This window comes from Dermacentor silvarum, chromosome 6, assembly GCF_013339745.2.
Source record: "Dermacentor silvarum isolate Dsil-2018 chromosome 6, BIME_Dsil_1.4, whole genome shotgun sequence".
In the NCBI taxonomy this organism is placed as follows: domain Eukaryota; kingdom Metazoa; phylum Arthropoda; class Arachnida; order Ixodida; family Ixodidae; genus Dermacentor; species Dermacentor silvarum.
In genome coordinates, this window is record NC_051159.1 from 136,014,431 (window position 1) to 136,036,736 (window position 22,306).

General features: G+C 45.0%; 1 protein-coding gene across 1 annotated transcript in view; it reads left to right on the top strand.

Moving 5' to 3' along the window:
* Positions 1-22,306, top strand: part of LOC119456074 (cell adhesion molecule 2) — a 66,275-nt gene that overhangs the window by 43,155 nt on the left and 814 nt on the right. The gene's annotated exons all lie outside the window — the stretch shown is intronic.

Sequence of the window (22,306 nt, forward strand, 5' to 3'; positions counted from 1 at the left end):
AAAAGATACATGTACAATCATTGCATTCTAACGGTACTAACATATGGGGCGGAAATTTGAGAAGAAGCTTGAGAAGAAATTAGGAACCGTGAAACTAGCGGGTGAATCAAAATTGGCGTTCATAACATTAAGAGACGGAAAGGCAGTTGTATGGATTAGAGGAGCAAACAGAGGTAGCCGATATTGTAGTTGACATTAAGAGGAAACAAATGAACCTGGGAAGGCTATATAATGCGTAGGGCAGAAAGCTTGTTGTCTATTGCAGCTACAGAGTAGGTGCCAAGAGAAGAGAATTTCAGTGGAGGACAAAATGAGAGTTAGAGTGCATGAGTGCGACAGTAAAAACTATTTTTAAATAAATAAAAGAAGGCACAATGGTTGGGGCCCCTATTCCAGGGCCCCACTGGCACGAGCGGCTCACTGGGCTTGGTCCAGAAGAGCCAATTGGCTCTGCCAGCCCTCATCTTCAAGTCATGCCTCCCACTGCCTATTCCTCATGGTGCGATGAAAATAGGAAATTTGCAAGCATAAGCTACAATCAGCTGGCTTGTATGGGTGCGGTTGCCTTAGGCCTTCGTGCTGTCATGGCCAAGAATAGGGTTATGATACTGATGATGATAGAATTAGATAATGATAGTGACGATGGTGACTCTCTATAATATCTCTGTGACCATAAGAGGACACATGCTGCAACACTCTGATAAGTAGGAAAGCTGTCTGATAAATTAGGGTAGGGATTATTTAAGCTACTCTAGACCATTGATATTCCTTCCCACGCTTTGATAGTAGACCGAGCGTCGCTCTGCCTTCGCCACCACCGAGACCAGCCCTTCCTTGAAGGGTGGACGATAAGAAAGGAATAGAAATGAGGGAAAGGAATTCACACATTACAACAGATGAGCTTGAGTAGAAACGTGCTAGCACACGTGTGTAACATAAACGGAACGCAAGCAGGCTCCCTAACATTGTCCTAATTTTAAATATTCTTTAATTAGGTTAGGGATCATTCTGACCCCTAACTACTCGTGACTCATATTAGCAAAAATCAGACTCGGCATGCCTCAGGAGCTCAGCCAGCAGGCTCACTCATACTGACTGAATCAAAAATTTACTCGCAATCATGTAGTCATGGTTTCATGCTCAAGATTCATGGAATCTCGGAAACACTAAGAGTCGCAGGCTGAGACTAACTACTTTACTGAAACTCTTTCTTTCTCTGGGTGGGTTGCCAGGTGGCATGATGTCGCAGGATCACAATTTACGCAGCCTCAAAATGACCAGCTCATAGTAAGCATATTTTTGTGGCTGAAGATCACGGTTCCGTATTCACAAAACAAATATTTTGCAGGCTAAATATGTTAGTAAGAGCAGATGCGGGCTTTACGTTATGTCTTATATATAATTAACGAAGGCAGTCATTCAGTAATAAACAGCACACACGAAAGAAAAACTTTGGGAATACGAGCTATGTGGTCACAAACGGCTGGCTTGTATGGGTGCGGTTGCTGGAGCAGCAGGCGTATCTACTTAAGGAAGTGACAAGTGGGCAAGAGGTAAAGATGGCCTACACTGCTATGAACAGTTACATTCCGATCTCCAACATAAAACTTAAAGTTTTTGCAAACTAATATACACCTGCTGTAAGGCTGTGCCTTGCACAACACAATTTTAAAGGCCCGATGGCGAGCTCGTTAAATTTGTTTAAGGTCTAGTGAAGTATTGCATGTTTAGTGAGAAACAACGGCTGCATTTCGTATGTTGGAGTTTTGAAGGCAAAGCTTTCTTCGCCTACTTTCCTTGGTTTGGCATGGCTACCTGGCTGCTGTAGGGTCTGTCGCTATCTTGGAGGGTGTACTTATACATATATATAGAAGGGCATATGAAATTACCCGCAAAATAGTTCATATAATCCATATATGCTAACCACGTATGTCCAGCTTTGTTCTGCATAACAAAACATAACTTGCCACATTTTACCCTAATAGATAATGGTGGCTCACAGGCATTTCTAGAGATCACCAATATGTTAATAGAATTAAGAACTATATTTACCGAGTCATTTTATTTACTTTATTTTCTTTGATTTTATGTGTCCCTGGGTCCGTGGCCGTTTTTGGCCAATTCTCCAAAATGGGCATGTCCCACTAAGGCATAAGAAAGTTTCGCTTTAGAAACAATTTCGTGTCACATAAGTATTCTTGTGGTATTTTAGGCTTCACACGAAGGCATGGTGGAAATGCACGCTATAATTGGAGTATCTCCTGTTAAATCAATCTCGACACCAAAATATGGGATAGATTTAGAAACACCTAGAATAATGTCATCGACATGCAAATGCCATGTTACATGCACTTGTGTGGTTGAAAGACGTTTTTTGGTCGACAGTATTTCATGTTTCATGAATTGTAATCCTACAAGCATACAAGGTCAAGCACACTGGTTGAAAACAAGTTGAAGAGAGACATGTGAAATAAACTTTGAAATCCTTAATGTACGGACATGTTCCATGTACCACTGCCCCCCCTTTCCCCTGGACAAACATCGAACAACGCCTTTGTCCACGTTCCATCGCTGCGTCGACGTCTCTTAGTGTGCAATCATGCAACCGCATGATCTTCTGTCTGCATTTCGCCTAAGGTCGTGAACATTGGAATGCATAAACGTAAACATTGCATGACATCAAGGTTGCGGATAAGCGTAATCGTTGCATGAGATTACGTGTCGCTTAAAATGAAAATAAAGACAACTTTATGCCTCGCATTTCGTTTAAGAAATTTATTTGCACGTTTCACGAATGTTTTGCTTCACATACTAAATTCTAACCACTGTGTCGGACAAGGTTATCCGCTTTTGAAATTACGATTTCAAAAGCGGAATAGCCTTCATTGGCTACCGTTTTCTCAAGCGAAGCTTGTATACGCTAGCCTGCGCGGACGATGTAACGCTAAAAAACCAGCTGCTCTCAAGATGCAGAGGTAGTCGGCACGCGCTCGTGCTTGGCACGCGTTCGTCGTCATCGTCTGCTTTCACAGCTGGCTACGTTGCCGCTAATCATTCCAGCGTTCACTTCTTTTCTGTCGTCGTAACGGGAGGCCAAGTTTATGAGGGTATAAGTCATTGCTTAAGGGGGTATGAGACATTCGTTGTCTCACGTAACGGACAGGTTTAATTTTGAAGAAATTTCATGGAAATTCGACCCAGAATGAACGCGCTCGGGAAAGGGCTGGTCGTCTACATGCCGATTCTAGCGTGAGGGTTTCCGAAGCCCAGGCGAAACGTCAGCGAAGAGCCGCCGACCCCGAGTTGCGGGAGCGCGATGTTGAGGCCAAACGTCAGCGTCGTCTAGCCCTCCAGGAAACCGACAACGGTGGTGCACGCCTCGGCAACGCTAGCACCAACTTCCCCGGTGCGACCGCCAGTTTTCAACCGCGAGTTTCTCAACCGGAACTTCGGAGCCAGCTGTAGTGCGCGGGACCGGTTGTGGTTTGAGCACAACGTGGTACTCGTCAGTGCAATTTGTTCGTAGGAGCACCGAAGAAACACACGACAAGCTTCGCTTACGCCCATTTCCTCGACAGGGGAAGGGCTACTAATTTTTTATGGTTAGGCGCTGGCGGCCACCTATCACGCCGGAGGGCAAGGGCAGGGCACCACCGCACGAGGTCGGAGGAGAGAAATCACTCGATCATTTGATCCTCACCGCTCTTGACTACTTGTCACTAGTCAGCAGCTCCACCACGACTGACGTCACCGTACTCTTTCCGTCGTCAGCAGCTTCTTTGCGAAGCTTTGCTCTCGTGCGAGGAGGGAAGAAATAAACTAGGAGGGAACATTTCATCATATCACCAGTCTTTGCAACCAATTAGGTGAAGTCGCCGTGAAGCCACCCTCTTGTGCCTTGTGCATTTTCTCTTTCAAAACAGCCGCCCAACACGTGTCACTGCTCGGTGCACTCGGTTAAGTGTGCTTCGCTCCCGGTAGGGTTTAATCGAGGCGCGCTTGCTTGCTGTTTTGCCAACCACGCTGTGCGCGTTTTCTGCCCATGTGCTTGTGCACCGTCACTTGTTTTCTTGCAACGTACATATTCATAGTCTTCTTTGCAACGTGCGATTGCGGAATCTACTCGTTGGTGTCACACCCATTGTCTTTGCGGAATAGCGTACACTGAGCTCGGCTCTCGAGGCGGTGGAAGACACTAAGATTTACCGCAACATGACCATGTATTGGGTCGACTTTTTCCTCGCTTTAATTTTGTTACGTAATGCTACTTGCTATAATTTTATAGTTTTTTTTCGTCCCTCATGCTCTCGCGGGACAACTTTGTGGCGTCCGAAGGTAAGACCAGTGGAGACGCTTTGTCACGTTTTACCGCTGCCTAGGCTTACTTACGGTTGCGGCGCGCGCTTGTCACCGTAGTCTTATGGCACGTCTCTCGTCGAGATGCTTCGTTTCAGTCCTGCATAATATTAAAGCAAATTGTAGGTGAAATATATCGTTTCCCAGGAGCAAACGAGCAGACAAGCAAGCGCTAGTGAGCGCTAGTCGTCATGCCATCGTCATCAAATTGTCGTATTCCGTTGTCGTTATGCCACCATCGTGCTTCGGTCGTGATTTCTCTTTTGTCAAGCCATGCCGTGGTGCTCACGTTGCCGTCATCATCGTGTTATCATGATCACCATCATTATCGTCCCGCCGTTATCACACCGTTATCGTCGCGCACTCTCGTCGCCGTTACGCTGTTAATACCGTCTACAAAGCGTGTGTACGAAAATTCGTTGTGCCATCATCACGCACCGTCATCGAAATCAGCAGTGGAAGACACTAAGATTTACCGCAACATGACCATGTATTGGGCCGACTCGGAACTAGAGCTAGTTTGTCGATTTGATTTCTGTGGTTGGCACAAGCTATTCGCTTATGGAAATAGAGTTCGAGATTTTCGGTACCAATTCTATTTTCATTATTCTTTCTGCAATTCAGTTGTGTTGCGTGTTAGACTCGCAAGTGTCTCAGTTTTAGTATCGTTACTATTTTTGTCACACCAATTTTTCGCTCATAAGTTAAATACGATTCCTTGGAGTAGGGACGGTGTTTATTCAAGACGACATTTGACTACCAAGACTTACCAACAGCAGTTATTTGTAATATGAATTCGAACTTGCTCTACTCAGTGCACTGACAACATTCGAATTTTGTGCATCAGCGGCCTAGCCGAGCTCAGTAATTATCACACAACGAGTTTGCAATTATTGATGCAAGAAGTGCTAAGGACATTCGGAGCGATGAGCACAAGGTGTGCACAAATCTATGTGTCACGTTTCAGTGCCGGCTTAGCTGCCGTGGCAGCTGCGAATGCAGACGCTAGCGGCCGATTTACTTTAGTATTCTTATCTTGTAAGTCGATAGGGAAGCATGCTTCGTACAAGAGGTCAGGCAAGTTCAGGGCACGCATCAACGGTTATATATGTACTTCTGTCCACCCCCAAGAGTGCTAGTTGATAGTTGACATGTACTCTACATTCGAAGACGCGCTTTGCTCTTTGCGTTTCATTTGACGCCGATAGTATGCACATCAAACTTTTAATGTTATATCTAAGTCATAGCAATAATAATACAAGCACATTGTTACGTTTAGTCGCCTTCCGTCTAGAGTTTTGCTTTTGGGCTCCTTAAACAGGGGCTGATCAGTCTTATTATAGCTGCAGACTGACTGATAAAAGGAAAGGAAAAATTGGGCAGAAACCATCGACTATGATTGTCAATGTAAGCGAAAAGCCGAACCCATCTACAGAGCTATTCGTGTTATTAAAGGAATCGTGCTCTTGAAGGCCTACATTTGTTGCAGTGAGTACATCTTGGTAGCATTTGTGTTTCATTACGTAATCCTGCGCAGAACACAGCCATTAACTATAGCACATCGGTAGTAGTGCCGGAACACTCTCCTGTAGCCGCCACTGTGGGATACGCCAGCGGGACAAGAAGAGGGTTGTCCTTCCCAAGCGTTCCACCCCCGCATCTAAAACTTCATTGATGCCGCAATGTCTCACACAACTGCACATGCCTACAGGCCCGGCTATTCGTTTGCACGCACAACTTCGCTACGCTTAACGAACAACGTTACCAAGGCATGTCTACAACGAAGCTGACATCTACCTTCGCCATTGTCGCCCATGCTCATTTTTCCAGTTTTCGAAATGTTTCTTTTTTTTTTATTCCGTCGTGGCACTTCGGGGGCGACCGCACCCCCTACCGGGTATAGCAAGAGCACGCCACCTTTGCATCGGCAGTGAAAGTCCGACCGTCAGTGGCGCCACCATTCACAGACCACGAATATATACGCGAAAAATTCAAAGAAAGATATTCGCTTTAAAGGCAGCTTGGCCGGTTTTGGAAAGAAGCTATTCCGCTACGATTAGCGTAAAAGTGGCATAGCTCTCAGCAATCAACGTTTCCTAACGTGCCACTACTGATGACAGTAGCACTGCAGCTTTTATACTTATCTTTTCTGCACAAGTTTGACTAATGACCAAATAACGTCTTTCTTTTTATGGTCACACTGATATGTCCAAATAAACATAGTGTGCACGCCGTATTTCCCAGTCCGTATTTTCCCTGTACAAAGGGTTGGGGGCCAGAGACCGCATTTTCCTAACTTTTGAGTGGTTGCCCGGAGAATATCTTTTTGTTCTCGCAACGATACGCGGATGTTCTCGTTAGGGTGCCCGGATAAAAGCTCTGGCTATTGGCTCAAGGTCACTTGAAGGTCGCCAACAAGGGGAGCTAAAACCATTTCACGCTCAATTCGGCAGCATGTTACATTCCTGCAACAAGTGAAGGCGAAAGCCAGCTGCACAGGTAGTAGTGTATTAAATTGCACGATCCGAGGGGTCGGACTTAGTGAAAGTCATAACGAGCCCCATTACGTAAGTGAACGTATTTTTTATTTTTTTAATCTTCTTGTTTTTATTTCTTGCTTCAATTTTTTTAATCTTCTTTGCTTGCGCGTCTTTATACTGGCTATGCTGTTCCAGATGCTGCACCTTTCTCCTCTATTCGATTAACTATCTTTTTATTTATGTACATAACTCCCACAAATCATGTAAAAAGCGACATGCTTGTTTCAGGAAAATAGTAGAGCTTCCGCATATAGAAAATGCACTCCTTTACCGGAGAGCAAGGATCATAATACATATGTCTCTGGCCGAGTTCTGTAACTCACAAAATCGCACGCATAAGGCATATAAAACAAAGAGTTTTTCCTTTTCATTTAAGAAATAGCGAATAAGGAAGGACAGAGGGAGGGTTAACTTAAGCATACTGAATGCTCTATAATGGTACCACGCATCACCTTCTTATCCTGAATAGCATTGTCCCATTCTCGAGATGCACCTAGTGAACAATTTCAGCTAAGTTATCGCGAACGCAATAACAAAGCGTACTGTGATTCCTCATTTGCTATGGGATTCTGGTCCTGGGGAATGACGTCCCGGCTTTAAAATTCTGTCATTGGCGCACTGATTTCGATTTGTGCGGGGCACCATAACGCTTATGAGCTTAAAGGGCATTCTTTTATTTAACTTGGTAGGAGAAATAACACGGACATACCACTATTTAAGGGATCTTCCGTCCTCTTCCTACCCTTCGTTATTACATGCATTCACTTTTATCTCGCTGCTGCAAATCAGGTAAACACACGTACGGGCTATCTGTGTTCAACCATTCTACGCATTTTCTCACAGTAGCGCTCCAGTGCGATACCGGGCTGGCGGGCGCAATGAGGCTCCTTCTCTCGGCGAGGATTAAAAATCCGATTGCCTCACATTCCTCGCCTCGCCTTTCCGTTAACGCCGCACAGATGGCGCTACAGACGCGTTGCGCAGGAATTTCATCCTGGCTGAGGTGGTAGAAATAAAGGGTAGTTATATCGAAAGTTTTCGCGGGCACGTGTTGACCGACTTTTTTCTTCTTTAGCTTTCTTTTTCTTTTCTTTAGATCCGCGTCTCAGTCAGCCATTAGTTCGGCGGCGGTACCAAATGAATGCGCTCTTTGGCGCGCGTGGCAGGCACGCTGCGAAAGAACGGACGGCAGCACCCTCGTTCCCGGCTCTGCAATATTTTCACGCACGGAGGCGGCTGCTGAGGCATCACAATGCCCGTCGGCGCCACGCCACTCCCGTCCATAAGCGCCGCGCCCGGGCTAAATTGGCCTCCCCCTCCAACTCTGCCGATCTGCCAGCGGACTCCGGCCAGTTCACGCGGAGAATATCGCTCGGCGAACCCTAAATAAGTTCCCCCGGTTTCTGCGACCTGCGGCCACCCCGTTCCCTTGTCGCCTATTTCATTCTGTGTGGTGGACATTACTTCAGACAAGCTTTGTGCATTCCGTGTCTTCTACACAAAAAATTAATAAACGAATAAATAATAATAACAGAACGTGCAATATCAGAGCACGTCTAGCAATCTATTCGAAGCAAAGCTTCAGTGAATGCTTCTTCGAACGCAATACAACTAAATGTGATACGTATAATTGTGCTTATTTTCATCTGATGCAATCGTAATATCTTGCACTGTTTATGTCAACGACACCCAATAGACGCTATATAAGGAAGGCTCTGTACAACGCTTCTCAAAGAAAGCGTCGCCAAAAGAAAGAAAAAAAAGAGAGATAGAGAGAGCTGCCAATGTTAGTTAGCAGTGTATAGTTGCTAGCTGCCTCTCTTTGTTTGCGTGTCGATGTCCTCTGCTCATGCTCTCTTGATGCACTTTATGCCTAGTTCTATGTTGTCGCTTTCATTTCCTTTTACTGTTGTAAAGCGCGTGCTTTATGATAACCACTATGTGGATGTTTTGCATTTTCGCTTCGGCATTCCCTATCCTCCTCGGTAAAGAGCAACTCTGAATTATTATTATCTTTATTATTCTGGGGTTAACGTGCCGCAACCGCGTTCCCATCGTTCGTGAGGCACCCCGTAGTGGCGGAATCCAGAATAATATCGGTCAATGCCTTTTTTTTTCTTTTTTTTAACATGCACCTGAATGTCACCACACGAGTGTCGTTGCCTTTCGCTGCCATTGAAATTCGCCGCCATGGTCAGGATCAAATCCGCTAGCTGAACTCTGAAGGGCCCTTAACTCTTCACGTGGTGGTATAAATATGTAGGTTGTGCAAACCGTCGTCTGCTACGAAACCATAACCCCCTCCATTCAGTTGTAGCATGACATGCTCAAACTTTCTGCCAAAGTTTCGTCAATATGCGACGCAGCCAAAAAGGTTAAAAACAATGCTCGAGATTTGTTTACGGGTGAAAGTGAATGCGGCTTTGCGCAACAAGAATTTTCTTCGCCAACTGAGGGACTGGATAAAGTGGCATGGCATTGACAGAGGAGTCGCTTCAAGAGAGTTAAGCGACCTGAATGTTGTTGTCACTGTACTCATAGTTTATTTCTGAGATGTGTGGAATGCCCTTGAACTTCTTCTTGAGAAGCAGTGAACAAGAAAACTGAAGGATTGACGCCTCTAGTTCATATTATTTCTGATAGCACAGTAGATATTTTGGTAACTACTGCCTTTCATCGATATTGTTTTTAAAGCAGAAAGAGGAAAAGAAAAGAGGACAGAACGACGCAATGATGCTATTTATTTTCCCATTGTGTTCTTGTCGGCTAAGATGTGTTACCTCGCATTTGTGACACACCATACACAAGATAGCTAAAATGCCCTGCGAAGTATTTCAGAGGCTATCCTGTCTGTCTAGAAACGTATATGCCTAATGCAAGGCTTATTCATGATTGACAAGACGTCAACCAAGCAAATAATATCCGTCATTTGTTAAGGGTTAGTAAGCAGATTATTCGTACAGTGCTCGCAGAATTTACATCACTATTACATGGCTAGATTTGAAGTCATTTACTTCGATATATATTTTCATCATCTGTGATCAGTTGGCTGTTACACGCGGATATTTCTTGTCATAATTTAAAAAACAAAGACATTGAATAAGAATGAAGACTTCATTCTAATCTGTTTGATAACTTAATGTATATTATCCATGAATTAGCACCACGAAACAAATATATCTCCTCTAAATCGGCCATGTTTCACGAAACTGGTGGAATTAGCATTTAGTTCGCGTTTTATCTCGACTTTATGTGGATAAATAATATTTAGTAGCCTAAACAAATATGTTTGTACGAGCATATTGATTATACTTTATGAGTGAGCCGAATCAGGAGATGCGACTTTTCTTGTTTCTTATTTTTGACGTAATGTCTCGCCGTGCAGCACCACGTGTAATTGCACGTCATTTGATGTGTGGAATATCTCAACCTCAGATGGGGTGAAATATTCTCATGTGTCAGAGGCAAATATATTAACTTCAACAGTGATAGCAGCATTATGATATCTTCAACAACTGGTAATATTTCATGTTTATAGTGCCAGACGTCAATATAATTGTGGAAGCACGCTTGCAATTTTGAAGCCGCAAGGAAACGTTGCATGTAATATTCCCCTGTCAATAGGCACAGCTCGGTAGGGACAGTTGTTGCACATAAACTGTGTCTAAGACCTGGCCAATATGTACCTGTTCCCAAGCTGCGCGCTTCGGAAATGTAAGAAAAAAGAAGCACCTATTCTCACGCACACTCACGGCGAACCACGGAAAGGATGGGTCTGCTGTGTCCTGTGCACACGCACGCACACGCACGCACACGCACGCACACGCACGCACGCACACGCACGCACACGCACGCACACGCACGCACACGCACGCACACGCACGCAAACGCACGCACACGCACGCACACACGCACGCACGCACGCACACGCACGCACACACACGCACACACGCACACGCACACACGCACACGCACGCACACACGCACACGCACCCACACACGCACACGCACGCACACACACACATGCGAACCAACAGGGAAAAAGTAAATTACTTCTTTCCTTGTGTATATCTGTAGCTGCAATTCACCACCATGTCACTGTGGTTTCACCTCTATGTGACTGACAAAATTACCACATGGCTAGCTGCAGCTCTATATGGGACTGACATGGCGTGCTATAGTAGAGCATAAGATATCCGGTTCAACTAATGACCGACTCCGGTGGCCGCATTACGGTGGCTGTAGTACGGGAAAATGCTCAAGCACCGAACATTGCAAACATGAGCTGGTCAAAATGAATCATGCGTACTCCACTACAGCATATATCGTAACCCGTATGTTGCCTTTAAGATGTTAAAACCAAATAACTATTAACTTGTACCAGTGCCGTTTGTATTTGCAGTCTTTCGTCAAAGGGAATTTAAATGCCTTCACCCATGTGGGTGCAATGAAATTTCCCCTACTACCCTCTAGCATAAAGTTATTTGCAAACAAAATGTGAAGCTATCTCTGAGCACGGTGATATCAGGGTGAAGCTATCCTTGTAAGCTTCACGATACGTATACAGCTGTCCTTAATCACCGCTCTTTGTTCGTTAGCTTTAATCGGCGAAACCCTGCAAGAAAAGCGTATCTCTACATGTTCAATATGTTTTAAAGTGAGGTACACTATTACCTAAATGTCACTACTATGCGAAATAAATACTTCGGTATGTGCAGGGATTCGTTAGCTTTACGTGGCTTTACGAAGAGGGTCGCTGTTTTTCTTGAAAATAAAACAAACAACTTGCTACTAAGCCTACAATGCATAAACTTCTTGCATGTTATCTTTGTAATTCAAACTGCTCACCTAAACTACATTTGAGTGATAAAACACAGTTAAACGAGTAGCAAACCAATAGAGTCTATCGTGGGATAATAGTAGTTGCTTCTTACACCGACTTTTAAGTGCACGTAGAAGAAATGCATGTGCTTGCAGCATGTTGTGAAAGTCTCATCGCCTCGCGCCCCAGTATATCTGACGCCAGCTTTTCTCTTCCGGGCTCTCCTGCCTTTCAGGCTAAACCTCTAGAGATTGGGGCCCGGAAAGTAACCCTGGTGCCCTTGTCGAGAAGACGCTTGGCGAAGGTAGGGGAGAAAATAAATCAATCTTGCTCACATACGACCCAGCAACGAATATTGCCTACACCGGCGTTCCATACTGTCTTACTTTACCATCGCAGAAAACCGAGTCGCCGAGAGCTTTATCTACCAAACTGTAGCTCAAAGCACCATGACCCATCAGCAGCGAGCGAGTCTACTTAAACATACGTCAAAGGCACAAAATCACCAGCGATTATTTTGATATGATGCGCGAGTAACGGTGGCCATTAGCAAAAATAATTTGCCACCAGATGATCCATTGTTTTTACAAAAATAGTAACTTAAATTGACCAAGTTTGACAGACAGGTAAGGGGGCCAGTCCGTTGTCATGGCTATGGCGTTGCGCAGAGAAACACGAAGTCATGGGTTCAATTCTCGGCATCGCTAGCCGCATTTCGATGGGGGCGAAATGCAAAAACGCTCGTGTGCTTAGATTCAGGTGCATGCCAAAGAAGCGCAGGTGGCCAATTTTGATCCGGGGTCCCCCCCTACGGCGTGTCTCATAATAATATCGTGCGGAAATTATTATTATAAGAATTTATTTGTTTTATTTAGGTTGCGAAATGGAACAAAAAGCGTTGAAGAGGAGAGAACGGGTCAATGGCTTTTGGGTTCGGTTGGTTTTGGTGATGATATTTATTTTGTACATGCATACGGAACGCGGCTGGGATAGATGTCCGCTCCGAAAGAATAGACGTCGCATCAAGCACATTATCTGGGAAGTGCTCTGTCGCGAGGATGTGAAGAATTATCGCATATTTTTATGAGTAGCTCGCGAAATTCATCGCGTGATATAAACGAAGACGCCCCATGTAAAACCATAAATGTACTCGGAACAGTTAACGTCCACAGGTGTCTCCGACCGGTTAGCTGTCCAATGCACATGGCGGATCTTCGTCGCCATCAAAAATCAGGTGGCACTTCCGTTTGCACAAATTAATATATTTACAATATTCCGATGTTATAAAGAAACAGGCAAATGGGGAGGATATGCAGTCGTTAGGTAGGGGGGGGGGGGGGCAGCTTGCTTTGGCAACACTTTGCCTGGCGTCTGCTGCGACCCTCGTTCTACAACTTCCAATTGAAAACTAAAAAAAAAAAAAAAACTTGCGCGAGACTTTTCGGCATCCGCCCCTTCGTCCCCTTTCCCTCTATGAGACAGACCCTCTATGAGACAGGCGAGTTCGACGGCGGCTCCCATGGGTACACCCGCTCAAATCGGGCACATCGAGAACGTTGGCCTTTCGAGGTGCATTCCCGACTCTCCTATTTTCAATTGCATGCCCAAAAAGCGCAGGTATGCAGCACACTTTACAGCAACGATCTTCAAATTCTCATAACACAACGATCCAGCAACAGTCTACTGCAGTGGGCTCCTCACACTGTTCTTTGCGCGCAGTCATATTTTTGCCAACGAAATACGTTGTGTATTTTACATTACTATAAGAATATCTCGGGGTATTACTGTTTTAATGCGATAGCAATATGCAGGGCCTAGCAGTATAGCAGCTTGGAGCCAATCAACGGCACTGAACCCGAGCAAAGAAGGACGTGAGCATTGCGGCGAACGCTTCCCGCGAGAATGAATACGTGTGTTCGCTTTACCACATTTGTGTCACCCACTACGTCTAGTTCACATTAGAACGGTTCTTGAGCATAGTCGAGCATTACCACCACACACAAATTTGCTAACTCATTTGCACACTTCTAATAGCAATGTCGAGCAACCGCTAGCGGCTTTAATCATATCTTGGCCTAGCAGAGGATGTTATCACTAATTCACTACTGAACACCAATATAGCAAAACCAGTTTATTAGAATAAGGTCCCCGAAAGTACACATGGTGAAGGCAGTTCTATGTGTGTAAAAATCGCTAGTAGCAAAAATTTAAACAGTAACTAATCATGGTTCCCTCGAAAAGTAGACTTCGCCGTCCTACAGACAGACAAAGAACTTTATTAAATAGGTCCTGAGAAGCCCTGCCCCAGGGCAGAGCTGCGGGCCGCTCCCACGTGGGGACGGGTAGGCCGAGCCTAACCGCCGCATCGTGGGCTCTCTGGACAGCCCAAGTTTGTCGTGACAGTTCTGAGCTCTGGGTGGCAGAGCTCCATTCTTCTTCCGTGATGAGATTGGGCCCCTGTAACGAGCGGCATCGCCAGAGCATGTGTTCTAGATTGCTAACAGCCGCACAGTCGGGGCAAGTAGAGCTAAAAGCCTCTGGAGTGATCGAATGAAAAAGGGCCAGGTTGGGATAGGACTTAGTCTGAAGCATGCGAAAAGTGGACGACAGAGGTCTAGCCAGTTTTCTATGAGGTGGAGGATAAGTCCTTCTACCCAGGTGATAGTGCTTAGTGATTTCGTTGAGAGTAATCAGAGTGTCCCGAAATTCGAGAACCCCGGCCTCTGAGCTCGCCCCTGCTCCCGCGCGGTGGGTTAGTGCGCGCGCTTGGGAGTGGGCGATGTCATTGAGATTGGGCAAGAAGTCAAGCTGGGGGCCGAGGTGCGCCGGAAACCACGTGATGGTGTGTGTAAAGATGATCTTGTTCTTGAGAATCTTGTGAGCCTCCTCAGCAATGGACCCTGAAGCGAAAGCCCTGATTGCCGATCTCGAATCAGTGAAGATTTGTGTTTTGCTGCTGTCTAGGAGTGCCATAGCAATTGCTACCTGCTCCGCTCTGGATTTAGTTGAGCACTTCAGGGAAGCTGCATTGACTATCTGTCCGTTGTGATCAACGATGGCAGTGGCGAAGTTAGACGACTGTCCATATTGGGCTGCGTCGACAAAACATGCCGAGTGGGGATCGTCTTTGATACTCTTGAGGAGAGCGAGGGCTCTTGCCCTGCATCTGCCTACCTTGTGTTGAGGATGAACTTTACGGGGAAACGGTGTGAATCGTATATTATTTCTTTGATCTTCTGAGATTTGATATTTCCGTTCTTCCATGAGTATAGGGTTGATCCCAAGAACCGCCAGGATCTTCTTTCCAGCCGGGGTGCAGAATAAACGCGCCACTTGGGCCGACTCCTGGGCCTCAATTATCTCGTCTTAAGTGTTATGCACTCCTAGTAGCATAAGGAGGTTCGTGCTCGCCCGTAACGGAATGCCTAGTACTGTTTTGATACTCTTTCTGATGAGCGTGACAAGTTTTTTTTCTTTTCGGAGTTATACCAATTGTGCATGGCTGCCACATAAACTATGTGACTCATGAGGAAGGCGTGGAATAATCTGAGGAGGTTTTCTTCTTGAAGGCCTCCACGCCAATTCGAGACTCTGTTGATGAGCCTGATCATGTCCTCGGTTTTGGCTGTGAGCTTGTTGAGCATCGTATTGTTACTGCCATTGGATTCGATGAACATGCCCAGGACCCGAATGGTGTCTACTCTAGGGATGGTACAGACGCTTTTAGCGTAGAGTTTTATGTCTATTTCAGACAACGGTTTCCAGCCTCTCGGTTTGGGACCTCTCCTGACTGGCCTGTAGAGGAGGAGCTCAGACTTGCTCGGGGAGCATCTAAGCCCCGTACTTTCTAGGTACATCTCTGTTTGATCTACAGCCTCCTGTAAGTCTAATTCAACATCTCCTTCGCTTCCTCCGGTGCACCAGATTGTTATGTCATCGGCGTAGAGCGTGTGATTGATCCCTTCTATGTTGTACAGCCTTTCCGATAGTTTCTTCATGGCAATGTTAAAATGTAGTGGTGAGACTACCGCTCCTTGTGGCGTGCCTCTTGGGCCCAAACTGAAATTGTCAGACTTGAGGTCACCAATTTGGAGCGTGGCCTTGCGATCCCTGAGGAATGAGCTTATGTATCTGTGGAAGGCTTCTCCCAAATTGAGCTCTGGGATGGAGTTTAGAATGTGCGTATGGGAGACATTGTCAAACGCCTTCTCCAGGTCTAGGCCTAAGATGCCTCTTATATCTCTTGTGGTATTGTCAATGATTTGACACTTGATAAGCTTCATCACGTACTGCGTTGACAAGGCCGGACGAAAGCCGATCATGTTGTAGGGAAACAATCCTTGTTGCTTGATGTGCTTGGAGATGCGGTTGTTTAGGACATGTTCGCCACCTTTCCCATGCAGGACGTAAGTGAAATGGGTCTGAGGTTTGTGAGACTCGGGGGTGTCCCAGGCTTTGGGATGAGGATGACCGAGACCATTTTCCAGGACTGTGCGACAACCCCTCGTTCCCATGTTCCACTTATCTCTTCTGTGCACCGTTCTATTAAACCATCGTCCAGGTTTCTGAGGGCCCGGTTGGGGATGTCATCAGGACCAGGGCCTGACCTGCCATTTAGTTTCTGGAGGGCTTCCCTTACTTCGCATGACTTGAAGGGGACATCTAGTCCGGGGCAAGATGAGCCTTTGTAGGGCGGATAGTCTTCTTCACTCGAGCTGCCCAGTGGCAAGTATACTTGCAATCGAGTCTTTCAAGTACGGTCTCACCGTCTCTGATTGTGATGTCTCGTGGAGAACCTTCGCTATCACTTGTCTTTGGTTCGACTTGGTATTTGTGTCATAGAGTAAATGCTTGGGTAGGTTCCATTTAGCTCCAACTCTCATCTGACCATCTACTGAATTGCAGACCTCATCCCACTGTTGTCTGCTCAGGGTTTGGCAGTGATCTTCGATAGTTTTGTTGAGCTCCACGATCTTTTTTCGGAGCCTTCGGTTGAGTTTCTGCCCTTTCCATCTGTTTAACTGGGACTTTTTAGCTTCTAGAAGATGAGCGAGGTGGCTATCCATCCTGTCCACCTCCAGTTCAGTCTGGACTTTTTTTGTCGCCGCCCTGATATCGTCTTTCAACTCTTCAGTCCACTGCTCTAGACTAAGTGCTGAGTCCTGTGTTTGTGCTCGCTCCTCCCTAATCTTGCGAAAGGAGTCCCAGTCTGTAATACTGAACTCTTTGAGGATCCCGCTTCTCACGTTGACGCAGGTGGCGAGGATATTGTGATCGCTGCCCAGGTCCACGTGCAGGTTGGACCAAGATGCAGACTCTACATTCCGTATGAAAAAAAGATCAGGCCTGGTATCCCTAGAGCAGGAGTTGCCGATCCTGGTCGGAAAAGCCGGATCTGTTATAAGTGTGAGATTATTATTGACGTTGGCTTGCCATAGGTCAACACCCTTGCGGTTAACTTGCGTGTACCCCCATGCTTGATGCGGAGCGTTGAAGTCTCCGGCCACCAGGAGTGGTAATGTCTTGGCTTTGCTAACGGCCCTGTTGATGATTGCTGCGAATCTTCGCCTGAGGTCTCTGGGTGTACTGTATATGTTAAGTATAAATACACTTGTCCTGAACTGTCCGCTGGGGATGATTTCCACGAGCGAGTGTTCAACCTTATTGGATTCAAGATTGAGATCGTGGACTATGAACGTACACTTGTTGGTGACTAGCGTGCTGATGCCACTTTTCCCATCTCCATACCGGGTATGCGATTTATAGCCCGGTAGGGTGACCGTATCCGTGAGCGTTTCTTGTAATAAGATGACATGCGGCTTTTCCGGGTGAGAGCGAATGAACTGCTGGAGGACGTTCTTTTTTCGGTGGAGTCCCATGCAGCTCCACTGCCAGACATTAATTCCCCTGTGATGTGCCGCCATGATGGTACGTAGTAGTTTGCTTGTCTTATAAAGTGCTGCGGAGTACAGCCGCTGCCGACCTTTCAGTCTCGGTAGTATTCAATTTGTCCGTCGGCGTAATTGGAGCCATTGCCGAAACCTGGCGCTCGAGATTATCGCATCTGACCCCTAGTGCTCTGACCGCCTCTGCGAGTTTGTCGATTACAATTTGAACTTTTTCGAGGGATTCGTCAATTTTATCTATCGTCTTTTCCAATTTGCGAACACTGGCATGAACCGCCAACACCCTCTTCTTGGGTAGACCATTGGCCGTCGGTTCCGCTACTGGGATCTCCATGGGAGTTTCTGCCGCAGGGGCATGAGTGGTCTGAACCGTCTCTCGCTTGCTAGCCTTTTTCAGTTCTGCAATTTCTGCTCTAGGCTGCTCCATTGCGCATTTTAACGAAGCGTTTTCTTTTTCCAACTGTGCTATCCTATTATGCTCTGTCGATTGACCCCCGTTACCTTTTTCGGCGATTCCTTGGCCCGATCAGCCCATCTGGTACCACGATCAGCAGGCTCCTGGATCTGGACTCCTGGTCCCCTGGAACGGGAGCGGCCCCTTGAGTGGGAGCGGGTCCTGGAAGCCTTGCGGGCCCTGGAAGACGAGCGTTCCATTGAGCGTCCCCTAGAAGAGGCTTGGTCCTTGCAGCCGCCATCGTCGCCGCCGGGGTCTCGGGATCGACACCTGGATCTGTGCGAGCTGTTTAGGGCCGGCTTGAGAGGGGTTGGCGACCTAGTTGATAGGTTGGATTGGTCACGGTTGCGCCGTTCTCTTCTCCGTTGTCTAACGACGAACGGTACTTGATACCTTTGCTGGCAGGTTCTGTCAGCCGTGGGATGAGGGCCCCCGCAGAGGGTGCACTTCGGTGTACATTCGTGTTTATCGTCCGGGTTTCTCGCACCACAGCCGCGGCAGATTGCATTTTGAGGGGTTGGGCAAACGTCGGCTCTGAGACCGAGCCTTCCACATGCATAGCAAACATCAGTTTGTCTGTGAAACAGTGAGCATTTTACCAAACTGGGACCGCATTTTACATAGTCCGGGACTTTGAGTTCATCAAACAGGATGACTACCGTGCTTGTGTTCTTGATTCTTCTCACCTCGAGGGCGCTTGGATTGTTGGATTCTCAAACGCCGTCCTAGAAAAAAAATATCATAAGAACACCGGCATCGCAGCAAAGCCACCGATACTGGTGCCTTTCTACAGTGAAGTACTTTTTCTTCATAAAAGGGTGTCCTTTTTAAAGAATAGTGATTTTTTTATAAAGAAGGCTATAAGCGCAGTAAACCTGGCGTTCTTGCAAAAGTTTCTGGCAAGGCGGACATACTTTGTCGCTAATAATGTAAGCTTCAGAAGACTAATAAACAAACATTTGTAAATAACTTTTTATTAGTGCCTTAGGGGCAGTTGTTTAAATTGCTTACACGAAGGCAGTCACATTTTAATGCACCCTCATTTATTAATGTTCTTAAGAATGGCACCAAATTCGAGATAATTATCATCGAATTTTCGTGGTGCCTAGGCAATACCAAAACTGAGTGTCGCGGGAGCGCAGAAAAGGCGTCCCCACTATGAAATAAAACCGAAAAGCCCCGTGGCGACAAGCGCGAGCAAGTTTAAATCGAGAGTCTCGGCTTGTCGCGGCAGCTACTGATACGGCAAGCTTTGCCTGGCAAACATGTGCCACTGTGTGTCGTGCACTATTTGCCGCGGCATGCTAACATTCAAACTTCGCCCCAGAAGTCTTCACGGAGCGTTGCCATCTGACGCGCAGCGGGACGCGATCAGTCTAGATGTTAGCTTGATTTGGCTTGCAATTTCTATGATGACTATCTCAAATTACGTGCCACTTTCTTACTTCTAAAAATATGGGTATGCCATAAGTTGTGACGCCCTGCAAGCTTTCGATATAAACAACCATCCTCAAATTAAATAATTATGAAAGAGTTAATCAACAATTGTTTGTTAATTCGTCTTTTCAGACTAACTTAAGTAGCTGCAAAGTATTCCAGCGTCACCGTAGAGGTCGTACGAGAAAATGATAGTTGCCTCAGTGTCATAGCCTGTTTATCGAAAATTTGTATTGTCTAAAGAAACACCCTGTATAAGGCGTACTCTATGTTCTTTATAATAATGAGACTGAGAATTATAAGAAACCTCTCAAAAGTTTTTTTTTCTTTTTTGTGGTATTTTACCAAAAGCGTAGGTGCCTTCATATGCTTTGAGTACAAGTTCTCAAAATACTTTTGATCCTAGAGTGATGGAAACCTGTTCACCTTGAAAGAATTAAGTGGCAATGCAGTATTATGTCAAGTTGCTGTGTGTATTCTGCTGGTATTAAGCCGGTGGTAGTGTTTCATTATTGTGCTGACAAAAAAAATTAAGGCTGATTTTTTTTTGTAATGCTTTATTAAGGCAATTCATTGTGTGGGATGTAGGGACTAAAGGCAGACACAACTGCCTGACATAGGCCCTCCTACCCATACATTGCTCAGGGGTGGAACATAACGAAAAACAGTGCAACAATGTAGAAACAAGAAAAGGAAGAAAAAAGTGTATGCGGCCGGCCATCAAATATTAAAAAAAGGGAGATTGTTACACTTTATGCATAGTTTAGCATCAGTAATGCGAGAGAACAAGGAAATATTTAAACAAGCAAATAATACTGATCAATGTAAGACAAAGACATTATACAACAAATACATTATACAACAAATAGGAGAAAAGAATTTAGGATAAAATAGAAAAACTAAAAAGAAATATAAAAATATATCGTGACGGCAAGGAGAGCTAAGTACCGTACAGGAATGTTAAGAGCTAAGCAAAATATAATTCCTAACCTTTTTCTTGAGACTGTAAGCCGACCTGCATGCCTGAATCATGTAAGCGATTTCTCGATTGATATTTAGGAAATTAGGTACCATGCAGGTAGGCGAGTATCTGAGTACCATATTTGGTTCTAAACATAGGTGTTCTAAGTCGGTTATGCCTAAGGTGATATTGCGAGTTGTCAGATCACGAAGATGTGGACAGGGAATTTGGGTCATGCAAAACGTCCCTATGTGTATACATAGCAAGCCTTAATTGGAATAGCTGATCTATTCTATGTTTTGCTTGCAAAATAATGGTGCTGTGTGATCACTTCGTTTAGGGTTCTGTATGCAACGCACAGCTCTTTTTTGTAGGATTGTCAACCTATCTAAATTTGTCTTCTTAGTGGTACCCCAGATTAGTAGACAGTAGTGTAGATGCGAATGAACATGGCCATAGCATAACTGTAGTTTTAGCCGTTTTGGCACCAAGATTCTGGTATAACACAATATTGAAATTGACCTGCGCAAATTTGCCTGGAGCTTGCTTACGTGAGGTGTCCAGCTCACGTTCTCTTCAAAGACAACACATAGAAATTCATAAATAAGAAACCGTTCGATGGCACAGTTTCTAAATCTAATACAAGTACTATAATCATCAGGCTTATTACGGCGTTTAAAAATATTATACTTAGTTTTTTCTACGTTTAGTTGGAGTTCATTTATATGCAACCAGTTTGACAGTTAAGTTAATCATCTATTAGCTACCATTTCAAGTTCAAGTAAGTGTTTACCTGTTTTTTAAAAAAAACTTGTGTCGTCTGCATAGAGCATTATGTCAAGTGTTTGCGGTATGTTGACAATATCTTTTATATAAAGAATAAAGAATAATTGTCCAAGGATGGAGCCTTGCCGTACGCCATATTTTATTGGTTGTGAGTGGGAACTGTAACCATTTGGACTAGAAAAATGCACCCAGTCGGATAGATAACAGCGTATCAGATTTAATACCAAACTTCTAATACCTTAGAGAGAATGTTTGCGAAAGAAAATGGGATGCTTAATAGAATAAAATGCCTTTTTAAAGTCTAGAAATAATCCAAGAATGTATTGCCCCTTTATTATCAATATTAATACATAACTTTTCTTTAATATCCAGGAGCGCGATATTAGTTGATTTCTTTTCACGGAAGCCAAATTGTTGCATGACAAGCATTTGTAGGTCGTCAAGAAACTTTATTAATTGTGATTTTGGTATATAGTCTAAAACTTTCAAAAATAAAGGCAGCACAGATATAGGCAGGTAGTTGAATATTCAAGTCCTTGTGAGAGCCAACTTTGTGGATGACTATTAACTTAGCTAGCTTCATGCCTTCAAGAAAGGTGCTCGTGGCGAAAGGTTGATTGCAGATATGCTGCAGTGGGCCACATAATTCAACAACATGTTTAATTGGATCAGCTCTATATTTCAGGACCAACGATTTCACCTTCATGCCCTCCTTTTGTATGGTACTTGCAATTGAGCGCTTACACAACTCAAGCGAAATCCCGTTCCCATTACTTTCTTAACAAAACATTGTTTTATGCATTGAAGCACCAAAGTAACTGGAACGCCAATGCATTTCTCCGCAAAGTTCGGGAATTCATATCTCGAAACTGGTGTCGTCCTGAGAATTCGTTCCAAGTGGATCCGCCTTGCGAACTCTATGGCTAGAATTTGTAAATTGCAATATTGTACGTACGGTAATTAGTTAAAAATTCAATTACTGAATTTATGGTAATTATTCGTTTACGCATTTCAATTTTTTTTGCAAGTAATGTCCGGCTCTTC